Source organism: Lampetra fluviatilis, chromosome 17 (assembly GCF_964198595.1).
Source record: "Lampetra fluviatilis chromosome 17, kcLamFluv1.1, whole genome shotgun sequence".
NCBI classification, from domain to species: Eukaryota; Metazoa; Chordata; class Hyperoartia; order Petromyzontiformes; family Petromyzontidae; genus Lampetra; species Lampetra fluviatilis.
Genome location: NC_136291.1, coordinates 12,206,015 through 12,218,547, shown reverse-complemented (window position 1 = coordinate 12,218,547; position 12,533 = coordinate 12,206,015). Strand labels below are relative to the sequence as shown.

The window sequence follows — 12,533 nt, the reverse complement described above, 5'->3', positions numbered from 1 at the left end:
AGTGGTGGAAATTCTGCATTTCCCTGATGGGAACCAGTCTAGCTGCAGAGCAACCAACACCGACTCTGCATGAGGCTCACCCCTATAGTAATGCAGATTAAAGGATGCGTACAAATAAGTCTGTGGATGTCTGTCACCTTGAAAACCTGTCCTGCTTGAATCGCCGCGATCGTTTGCGGTTTTTACACGTTGGCATTTTTGCCACGTTTCCTTCACGAGGGCAATAAATTGTTACAATAATGCAGATCGAATTCTTCACCATTTCTACAATTATTAATATTGACTATTAACATCCTGCACAAGCCACAGCCAAGGGCGAGTCTCCACGCTCTCAAAAAACATTTAGCAATTTGCAACATTCCGTTAGAAACATTCCCAGCAAACATCTCCTACGGCTTGTGCGTGTAAATGTTTCTGTCTCGGTGTGCGTACTTTCAATAGACTCGTTTATGCTGCGAAGCACCAGGATATGAGTTTTCACGACCACGCTGTATCAATTTAGCGCTCTCTTGCTACTAAAGCAGTGTGCCTGTTTGGCAACGATCCAGGCGAGGATATAAAGTTAAATAATACGCGTCACGTTTCTGGGGAATATAATATAAGTATACCTTATTCAATGTTTCCAACTTAAAAGAAGAAATATATGATTTAAATAACTCAAAATACCAACAAATTAGTTCCTTTGAAGAGAATGTGCAGCGGTGGTATGCATTACGTGGGCCAACATGAAAGGGAATTGAGAAGCTGAGAGGCCCGCTACTATATTTAACTTTAAATAACACACCAACAATGCGGTGCATGGTGAAGCTAACATCTCTATGAGTGACGTCCGCTCAGCCCGGGCAGTGGACGTTACGATGGCATGGAGGTAAACTCCCGCTCGTCATAACTAAACAGACAATAGATAAAAAGTGACGAAGGTGCAAGTCCTGCGCTGTGATGATGTTCGTCTTGTTTGTAACTTTTTCCATTTTTTCAAGTTTCTCACGAACCTAGCAGGGGGAACATTTCCAAGGTTACGCTTATTGAAAAGGAGTTCTTTGATCTGGCTTCAGGAAATAAAAATCCCTTACAACAAAGTTTTGGTGTTTTTAATAAAATGGTCTCATTATTCAATTACAATGTAATACTGTACGCTTATATCGTCTGTGACAGGTTTAAAAAAAAAAGAAACCTGCCCCAGTGGATTCAGTTCCTACATATTTCACGTGAATGTGTTTGAGACAATGTACAGTGTACATATCTCAGAGGTGGCGTGTGTAATACAACCGAGCGTTCCTGTTGTGGAGAATTACAATACGTTCCCTCAACACTGTACGTAGAAGTCAGAAAGTTGGGTAATTCATACAAATTAATTCAGCTGCAGTGACAAGCGTCAATTGTGTGAGTGTACGCATTTTGAATAAATCACTGTCATTTTTCGGGCCATAATTTCTCTTTTCTGTGGCGTAAACATTTCAGCAGACTGATGAAATAACCCAAAAATTGTGAAACCTTTAAAAAAAAAATCCTTTTCTTTACACGTATTAATCACTTGATTCGTACCGCTCCAAACTATAAGAACTGATGCTAACAGCACTCGGCTCCGCGCTCTAACCGCAAAAGTCCAACGCCAGCAACCCCCAAACTTAGAAATTACAGCGAAAAAAAACCCCAAGTGTTGGAAACACTCCCTGGAGCCGTAAGGCATATCGGGCGTGCGATAGGAAATGAAAGATTACAGCGCAAGCGCAAAGTTTTCGTAGCTCCGCTCTCCTGGGGGCAGCCCCTTTTTTTTTCTCTGTGTTTTTTTCTTTTCGGAATGTTCCTGTGGCTGCGAGACCCTAAATGATACCCGATCCTGGGGCTTGCGTGCAAACTGGATCACAGGCAGGAATGCAATTAGAACACGATGCCCGCACAGCGCCAGCGCCGGGCACCTGCGGAGCGCAACGGACAGCACAAACGCGCCACCTCAAAAGCCGCCGAGAGCGCGGCGCCGTGTCGCGCTCGGCGTTAACACGAGAGTTTTGCAAACCCCCGCCGGGGATGCAAATCGTTGGCCCCGCTCGCGATCGTTCGCGCGCGGGGCCGACGCCGGGGCGAGGGGAACGAGGCTCTGTTTTCTCCGACACACCTTTGGGTTGTCTCTGGTGTAATTGAATTATTTCTGTTAAAAAAAAAACACCTCCTCTCAGAATTTTTTGCCTTTTCTTCAGAAGGGGGGCGATTGCCATGCATGTTGCTAGAGTGCATTCCAAAACAACGCGAATGAGTGTGTGCGGGCAGCCACGCCGGACACCATCGCACCCCGCCTGTTACCAAAACGACGAGCCGCGGCCGGGGAAGCACTGTGCGCGCGGAGCGATCGAATCGCGATCCTGGGGGGTGGGGGGGGGAGATGATCGATAGAAATAAACGCTGTGGGGAAGGCGGTCTTCCTACAGCGCGACCAGTGTCCATCACGGGGACGCAACATTTGGACAATCGGCTCACGGCTGCCAAAAGAGATCAGCGCTGGCTTCTAGCCAGTTTGAGCACCGGGACGTTCTAACACGAAGAAAATCCTTAAAATAATGTTCAGGTTTTTTTTTATCACATGCCTGTCTGATTGGTTGATGGAAAACACATCACCGGTCCCCCCAGTGAGATATGTTTGCTCTATGCTTTTATCCCACTTCCAAAAGTAGTCCACTAAGTTTTCCTTGGGTTATATACATAATTGTTTGATGCATATTAATCAATGTAAATTTAGTAAGAGCCCGGACAAATTTTAGACCTTTCCCAACTAAAGATAACGTAACTTTCCCAGGCGAAGGTTAGAGCGCGTGCGCATTTTCAACGTATCTCCTGCATTGCGTTGAATAGGCAACGTTTGTTGTGTCGTGCAGCGACGCCACACGTCAACATCATGTAGCACCCACGGGAGTGAGGTGAGCAACTTGTGAGGCTGAGGGTGCAGTGCTCGGGGCGCTGACACGGGGCGAGTGGGGGGGCGCGCGGAGGAAATGAGATGTCACGGTGAGCAACGGTCGTTGCGCCATCTGCGATAACCGTGCAGTGGGAGCAGCGGGGTGAAGAGATGCGGAACGCGGTGGCGAGGGCAGGAACAGCGGGGATGTGTGAGACGGGGGGAACGAGTGTGCGGAAGGGAGCAGTAAGGAGACTCTGAGGTGCTTGGGGCAGGGGGAGGGTAAGAGGAAGGTGTGATGACCAGAGAGGGCGTGGTAGGAGGTGGCTAGGAGATGTTAACCACCTCGCCTGGTAGACAGGAGGTCGTGGGTTCGATCCCGATCATGACGGCTGCTGCTGTATATTAGGAGTTTGCGTGTCTCTCTCTCTCTTCCCGTGGTCGCGTGGATTTTTATCCGGGTCCCCCGGTTTTTCCCTCCACATTTACAATCATACGCTCAGAGCATTTGTCTGCTTTAAATTTCCACACGATAAGCCACTTTATTGAGCTGACATTTGTGATAGCCAGTTCGCTTCTGAAAAAGAGCTATAGAGCTCAGTGGGCCTCACCTGGTAAATATAAAAATAGTAGCAATAATGGTAGTTGTAGGAAGGGATCGCGCAGGAGGAGACAAGACCCAAGACGGATGTGCCCTCATGTGGGCAAACTTAGTTTGTGTGTAGAGTGTTACATAGCCTACATTAAGATTATTAAGATTATAAGCGGCTCATCATATGAAAATCCTCTCTACATTGAATAAGTCTTTCAGTTAAAATAATTATTTACGCAGTCTCAATTTAATCATTTGTTGTGTTTAACCAAATTTAATTGATTTGTCATTTATGAAATAAGATAATGCATATTGTGAATTAATGTTTGGGTTAGATCGCGTAAATATAAATGTGTCGTTAAACCCGCCACCACTTGAAACAGCCAAGTAGTAAGGGTTGTCACGTAAACAGAACGTGGCCAATTCGTTACTAGTACAGCAGACCTGTGTGTTGGAGAGCAAATCCACAACATTTACAATCTGTTTACGTGACAAACCTTACTAATTGGCTGTTTCAAGTGGTGGCGGGTTTAACGACACATTTATATTTACGCGATCTAACCCAAAAAAAACCTGTATTATGGATGATATTGGTCGCGAAAGCCTACGTGTTAATGTTACCTTAGTAAACACTATTTTTGACAAAGTATCCTTCATTCAATAATTATTTAATATTATGAAGTTGTTTGCACAATGCCATTCAACAACTTACAATGTACCACAAAAGATCCCGCCCCCATTTCGCCATAACGATCGCAGGTACAAGAGCTCTTAGCAAGCACCTGCAGACAACACAGCACCTGGCTACCATCGCCTCCCCAGAGCTGATGTTTACACACCGCCCCAACTATTAATTTAAGCCTGAGGTGACCTGCTTGAAGCTCGCAGCAGGTTCAGATACAACTCGCCTTGCCTTATTGATGGGCACGGTGGGGACTCAAATCAAAGTCGCCGGCTGTGCGTGAATCATTGCGCCACGTATCACGTCGCACTAAACACACACGTGCCGTACTGTTATTGGTGAGAGAGGAGTTGGGTGTTGTAATAACGTGGCCCCTAAAGACTTGGCCAGAGGAGCTTAATAAATCTTCGATGCCGAACGTTGCCAGTAATGCCAGATCAGGAGGCGGCGGCTGATAAAAATGTTGAGCTTTGTCATCATGGGACCTCCCTTGCCAGTATCAAAATATGAAAATAGGTTTCACCCTTCATGGAAATAAAACAGGCATTAAGATGTTAAAACACCAAACTGAAACCTTTTGCAAGGAATCATGTCTGCATTAGCCACATATATACGTGTGGCGCACATGCAAACAAAAAACATGCTCTGGTAGTATATGATGCATTGTCTTGAAACTGATTACTCCACACCAGAGACAGCCTTGTTTAGAGTCGAGTCTCAAACAGTGTTAGACCAGAGGACAACGCCAAAAGGCCGAATGACCCATTTGGTTCCACCGCTCGGCCTCCTGCGACGAACCTCCCGGCGCCACGGGGGCCTCGTGGCCATCGCGCGATCGCTTCCCGACGCGCTTGGCGGGAGGCAACAACAAAACAGAGGCCGCTTGAATAAATTACCGTTTGAAAAAAAAAGAGGAGGAAACACCTCGACGGCCAGCGCGTGAATTGCCACGAGCTGCCAAACGCAAATAAAATATTCACACGCAGTACGATTTGAACTCAACTCACAATCGGAAGGTTGATTGATACTTTACGCCCTACTTGGGGGGGGTCCAACTTAACCCATCATTCCTCTGGGGTCAATAAAATAACTAACACTTAGCTGGAATCATAACGTGGCTTGCCTATTACAGAGAATAACTCCAGCGTAGCAAATGTGGAATTTCCACTACGGGCTCAGGTGTTGACGACAAAACTGAGTGCAGGCCACTGCTTAGTTGAGCAGCACACTGGAATATCCAATCTGTGCAATCTTCACAGAGCTGCAATTAGTGGGTAAAGCAGCCCAAGCCAGCCCTGCCTGACCGCTGGCCTCCCATTGTCCTAGCGGACATGAACACCCCACCTCGGTGTTCAATAACAAAGCGCTGCGAAAACGACTGGGAATGTTCCGTTTCTGCTGTTGTCAAGAGTGCCTCGTTTTTCCAGAACCTATTGATTTAACTGCTGCTAATCTGAAATGGAAAGGTATCGCTGCATTACTATCACCAGTGTATGAATAGATCAGTGGAACAAAGAGTGAACCCCTTACCGCTGCTAAAGGGATTTAACATTTGGTTCCACTTACCCCTTCATAAGCTTCTATACGAGAGCATACCAGATGACCCAAGCTGTGAACGTAATTATATTCCTCGCCAAGTTTGTGCAGCGCCAGGTGGAATATAGTCGCGCACACCGAAGCGTGCTCCAGATTTGCGCTCAAGAGTCCAAAAGGAAATAATGTGGCTCAGAACGGTGGACTTAATATCCTCTCAAAAGCAGACGCTGCAATCCGGTGAACGCACAACGCATTCAGGTGCAACACTGCTCGCGGTTTAATCACGAGGCGTGAGCGCCGAGTCACGCGCAGACGAGCTCCGTGGCCGTGCAGTCGAACGGAGCCGAAGATGCTTATGAACGCGGCGTCGCGCGCGCAGCTCGTGGACAGCAGCGTGCACGGCCGCCAGCCACGCGGCGCTGCAACGACATCGAATCCCTCTCCCCCCACCGTTCTACCGTTCTATTCCCCATTCCATTCCCGGTCATTCTTGGCCGCGGATACCAAATCGCGCCCAAGGTTTTTGCGGCGAGGTCGACGCCACCGACAATAAATGAGGCCAAACGCGCTGATAATCTGCAAGTGGTCTGAGCAGACAAAGGTAGCCCGAGCAACTGGAGCTGGCTCTCGCGTGCAATTCTGAATCATCACCCCGACCTCAACAGGCGCTCGTGAACAGCCCTTGCAGTTTACCATGAATTTCACCTTCGTATATATTACAGACATATTCATATGCTATCCATTAAAATATGAGCTCGTGTATAACACCTAACAATATTTGCCGTATAATTTAAGGCAAGGAGCCTGATGCTCATTCCAATTTAACAAAAATGCATTTATGTTTAGCTGAATGCTGAACACGTCTGCATAAACCAAAACTGCAATTTGAAATAAGCAAAATGGTCAAAACTAAACAGGCCTGCCCAATATAATGTGTTCTACATTATTATTTAAATTTTCCTGCTTTTACCAAAGTATTATCTATGAAACACAATCTGCAGCCAAATTAAATTCCACAGGGGTCATCCGGAGCATAAATACTAAACACAGAATGTATACACAAAATAATAATAAACTACACAAAAAAAATTTACTTTTTATTTTACCGGGTTAAGCCCACCGAGCTACGTAGCTCTTTTTTATAAACGACCTGGCCACAAATGACAGCTCAAGAAAGTGGATTATCATGTGGAAATGTCACGCAGCCGAACACAGTACTCGAAACACGTATTTCTAAATGTGGAGGGAAAAACTGGAGAAAAATCCACGCGACCACGGGTAGAACATGCGAACTCCAGCATGCAAACATGCAAAATAATAGTAAAGTAAAATATTTACCCCCACTGAGCCTCAGACTCCTTTTTATGAGGGTGCTGCAATGGGACGCTTGGCCAATGCTCTCTATTACTGAGCGTTTGGCTTCATGTGGGAGAAAAGTAGAGAACCCCGGATAAGATCCGCACGGACGAGGAGGAGACACTCAACGCTGTCATCTCCTGGCCGTCCTCGCAGCCCCACACCTACAACACCTGACAAGCCCCGGTGGTCACGCATCCCCAATGAGGCTACACGAGATGAGGTTATGCGTTGAAGGATTTGGTCGACCCAAGAGCAGGTGGATCTCTGAATTTATCTGGTTGTGAGTGAGTGAATAAACAATGTAAATTAAAGTGATTGTTCTATGAGGGCCGAATAGCTTAAATGACAAAAAATATATATCAAGTCGTTATCATCATCGGCTATAATCGACCCATTGCTGTATGATGGCCTCTCCAAGCCATCTCTCACGATCGTGCGATGATGCCACGTTCCACCCAGCGCATTGCTCGTGAGCTGAATTCATCGCTGCGTCTCCGCCACGGCCCTACCTACCCGCCACAAAATACAAAACCCGAGCGAACAGACGGCACACAAAGCAGCGTGCACACTCTCCGCATTCAAAAAGTAACAATTTACAAATTGCATCCAAGACTTGGCAATTTGTTATAATTAGCACCAAATACAATTACCCAATTTTTTTTTCAAACGTGTTTCATTACAAAGAACACATTCATGGTGCATATTACGCGATTAATTGACAAGATGAACGATAATTTGAGGGGACAAATGTGCATTCGCCAGGAAATCTCAAATATCCTTCTCAGCACGTACGCATTGTGCCTAGAACGATGTTCATTCTTTCCGAAGGAAACGTTATAACTTGGATCATTAAAACCTCATTTTACATACGCGCACAAGCAACGGCAAGTACAACACACACCCGCACGCAGACGACAAAGAAAAAGTGGCCCAATTTGACTCGGTGAAGGAAAAGTTGCATAATATTAATAAAACAACAACTACAATTTGTTTAGACAGGAAAGACTTGCCGAGTCTCAAGGCTGTGTGTGTTTCAAGAGGGTCCTGCATTTCGGATGTTTGGTCAATTTCATTAGTGAGTGGGCACGTGGGAGGAAACCGGAGTACCCGGAGAACAACGACACGCACGAGGGGATAACACTCGCCAATGGATTAACCCCATTGCAGCGCTGCCATCAACTGTCCACCCAGTAAACCACTCAGTGTAGGTGGCCGCACAAGAGCCGCCTTGGGCTGGCTATGGCACGGAGCGCGAGCGGTAACACACCGAGCCAGCTGCCTTCATCTCCACCCCTGCGCGTGTTGACACTGCCCCGGATACTCGCCGACAGCACCCCAGTGACCTGGTAGAGGCACGTTGAGGTTGTCACTTTTGTATAGAATCAGAAATCAAACCCAAGCCAGCAAGGATTGCACTGCGGCGTGAAAGCGCTACGCCACTGCTCTCCGCTCGCCAGCACACACAACGAGACAAAGGGCTCCCCACCCCCCTCCAGCCATTAGCAGAACGTTTGGGCAAGTGCTATTAGCGAGCGCCTATTAAGGCCTGCACGGTACTACACGGGGGAGTTGTGTAAGCAGCACCACGGCCCGGCTGCTTTTGTCACCTCGGTGTGTTTACACAACGCACCGGACGACAACTTCAAACATCAGCCACCGCTGATGTTAGGAATCAAATTCAGATGACCGGGGTTATAGTGCGGTGCGCGTTGTCCACCGTACCAGCGCTCCCCTGCACGCACACGGCCACAGAGCCACTTGCACACCCACGCAAGCTGCACCCGAAAGTGCTCTCCCCTGTGCGCGAGGGAGCAGCGAGCACTGCAGGGGTGGATCAGCAGCGCTACGTACACCCCCCCCACCCCTCCAAATAGGGCAGCATGTCACGGCTAATCAGCGACGCCTGTATAGGCTCACAAGCACTGCCGAGGGGCCTGCAGGTGTAAACAATGCTCCACGCGCGCTCTGGCCGCTTGTGGGTTTTTCCTACTGGAATTTGGCCTCTGCACTCAGGCTCGTCGTACCGCGGGCGCCGCTGAGTACCCATTAAGGGACGGCTCTTGCACCTGGCTGCGGTGCCAATGCGGGTCGCTTAGGAGGCGCCGCTAATGAATGGCGCGCGAGTGGGAGGGCGAGTCCTCCGCATGGGCACCTTCTCGCTTGCGTGCCCACGGTCGCGGATAGCAAACGGAGGCCGTTGTGACTGTCGAGTAATTTTCGACGACAACTCGCCCGTTGTTTTTTTTCATTTCGAGTGCCAAGGAGTGCATTTCTATGAAAGTGATATTTAAAGGGTTAGTCCCCCGTGGACTGGTATTGAGTTATCACCACACAAGCCGAAGTGACTGGTGCCCCACTTATTATGACAACCCGATACAGCCACACGGCGTGTTATGAGGTCTGTGGTATGACATTGTATCATGTCTTAACTAATACAGTATCTGGGGTCCATGTCAATGTGCCACTTAATATTTATGGTCGTGTCATTTTTTTTAGCATACCATGAATATTAAGTGACTTTTTAATGTAAAAAAACCTAACAAGTGAACACACATTTGCAAAAGGAGCTCGTAATGTGATCTTCCAGCTTTTTAGATCTTTTTCATCGGCTGACTTGTAAATTCATTTCTTCCAGTTGATGATGCATTTGCTAAAAATGTGCAAAAAAAATCCTCGTTTCATCTGGCTGCCAAATATTGGAAGTATTGAGATGTCCAGTTCAAGCAACTGAGAGAAATTAATGAACTTAGAGCCAAGGTTGTTTTATAATCAAGGTGTCTTACAAGAGGGCTTCTACTATCTCTATACAGAGGATGGATTCAGTTTGTTGCTGAGATCGTGAGGTATTTTTTAATTATTAACTATTATTTATTTTACCAGGTAAGGCCCACTGAGCTACACAGCTCTTTTTCAAAAGTGACCTGGCTGTCACAAATGATAGCTCAAGGAAGTGGCTTATCATGTAGACATGTATAGCAGCCCAATACTCAGAGCACGTGTTTATAAATGTGAAGGGAAAAACTGGAGGACCCGGAGCAAAATCTACGCGACTACACGGAAAACATGTGAACTCCAAATATACAGCAGGCATCAGGGTCGGGATCGAACCCACAACCTCCTGTATACCAGGCGAGGTCGTTAACATCGCCACCGCAGCTCCAATATTTTATGCGTCTCCACCTTTCCGTGGGGATTTTATGGAAGAGCCGTGGTGTCCATGTGTGCAGCGGAGCTCTCATTGAAGCCACCGACGCAAAATGTGCAAAATCTCTCCGGGTCAAAGGTTCGTCAAATGTGCGAGGAGATAAAGGCGTATATCTAATTAAATCCAGCATAAAAATAATCCATCTCTCAATTAAAAATATATATCTAGAGCTAGTAAGATTACGGGTGAGATACAGGTATTGATTAAATATGATTTCTGCCTATAAATAATAATTAATAATAACAATAATTTACCGCCCTTTGCCAGTCCACTGCTGGATGAATGCCTCCCCACACCATTTTAGATTCCGGGGATTTGTTTTGGTCAGTGCAGGTTGGGGAAGGCTGCGTTTCTCAGAAGCAGTTCAGATACAACTCGCCACTGATGTTAGCCGTTGGCAAGAACCTAAGTCGGGATACCGGGTTAATAGCACAGTGCTCTAAACATTGCTCCACCGATCCCTCCAATAAGCCTATATAGACGATAAAAATAATACATTCTCGGCCTTACATTGAGAGACAAACAGAGAACACATGAACAGGGCTGGCCATAGTGGGGTACGGGCCCCCCCCCCCCCGACACCTTCAAACTAAACCAGCAATGTTACATCTGACACCGTGACATCGAAGCGCGGGGGGGCCCCCCAAAGCGAGGGGCCCGGGGCAGTCGCCCCGATTCCCGTGTAACCCTCGGGGACGGATCTGCACATGGAATGAGAACGCTACTGCCTACTGTACATATACCGTATATATTGCATCGTTCAAACGGTCCAGAGAAGTAAGTGGGGCGGGCTTGGGCAGGGACACGTCACAGCCAGAGAGGATCACGGCCAATGGTCAAGACTAATAACGGAGTGGCGGTCAAGGAACGGAACGCAATCGGAGAAGAAGCACACCGAGGAGGAGAAGCAAATGAAATCGGTTCATGTGCGTGCGCTAGGAAGATCATTACATTGGAGGATCGTGGTTGAAGCTCGGGGGAGACCTTAATTCAGCAGTGGATTGACCATGACTGATGATGATGATGATGATTATTACAGAGGTGCACCTGACAGACTAAGTGCTCGACATTGCGCTCACCCCCTGCCGCTGCTGCTATTGCCGCCCTCCTTGTCCTTCCATTAAGTTCAGTGCGACCTGCTCCTTGGCGGCAGAAGCCGTTTGCGGCGCATCGCTCTGTACACTTGGAGCGGGGGGGGGGTATCGACTGTCATCCGTCACCTTGTCGGCGCGTGAGAGGGATTACAGTCGGGACTCCGCCGCACAAAGCCCGAGAGCCGTGCCGCCGCCGCTGCTGCGCACCTGAGCTCGCGATAAAAATGCGAGATCGCGATCTGCCCACGGAAATACGTTCTCGCGCGCCGTCCTCCCCATTTGGTCGGTTGTCCATTTTGATGGGCCCGTCTATTTTAGTCACGACGTGCACCAAAGAGCCAACGGCAATGCAAAACAATGAGGCGTCGGTCAGGGAAAGCATCGTCGCACACGCGGCACAAAACTGAGTGCTTTGACGCAAACCGGTGCGGGTCGCCCCGTTCGTGTGCGCTACGAAACTTGCGACCCGGGTTCGATTCCCGCTCACGGCCAACACCAGTGACGATTATCTGAACCGGCCCTGGGCCTCCCCTAGGTCGACTCAGCCTCAATTCAGTACCATGTGTGGTGTGTAAAACATCGCCACTCGGGAGACAAAGCGGTCGGAGCTTGGTGCTGGCCACCCACCCCCTTCGTGTGCCGTGCCGGCCTTCGAAGATGCTCGCTAACAGCACTTGCCACAACAATCTGTTAAGGCTATATGGGGGGTCTTTGTCTTTGTTTGTGAACATGGAGGCCGGCTCAACTCTTTGGCTTCTTTTTAAAAGCCCCCTTCTATTGATGAAGTGTCGTGATGTTAATGGATTGCTTTGATTTACAACAACAGAACATGTAGCGATCACTGCCACCCTGAAGAGGGGCGAGAGCCCAAAAGGTATCGTGCTCGTTATTTAGCTCTTATATCACAGTAGTGGTGATGAAAGAGGCCGTGTGTGTGCTTAAAAAAATCTGTTCCCAAAGTTTTTTTTGCCTTTTTTACGTAACGCCAATGTGCACATGGTAAAATCATGAATACACAATTCACACCTCCGATTCGCACGGTTGGCTGCGTACGATGCGAAAGAAGTTCAACATACATATGCACGTACCCACAATTCAAACATGGCTAAATATAAAAACACATCACGCGCACGTGCACCATACACGGACGCAGTCGTACACACACACGGGCTTGT

General features: G+C 47.9%; 1 protein-coding gene across 1 annotated transcript in view; it reads right to left on the bottom strand.

Moving 5' to 3' along the window:
• The window catches only part of LOC144936944 (zinc finger homeobox protein 3-like), a 194,550-nt gene that overhangs the window by 97,477 nt on the left and 84,540 nt on the right, over window positions 1-12,533 (bottom strand). The window lies entirely within an intron of this gene.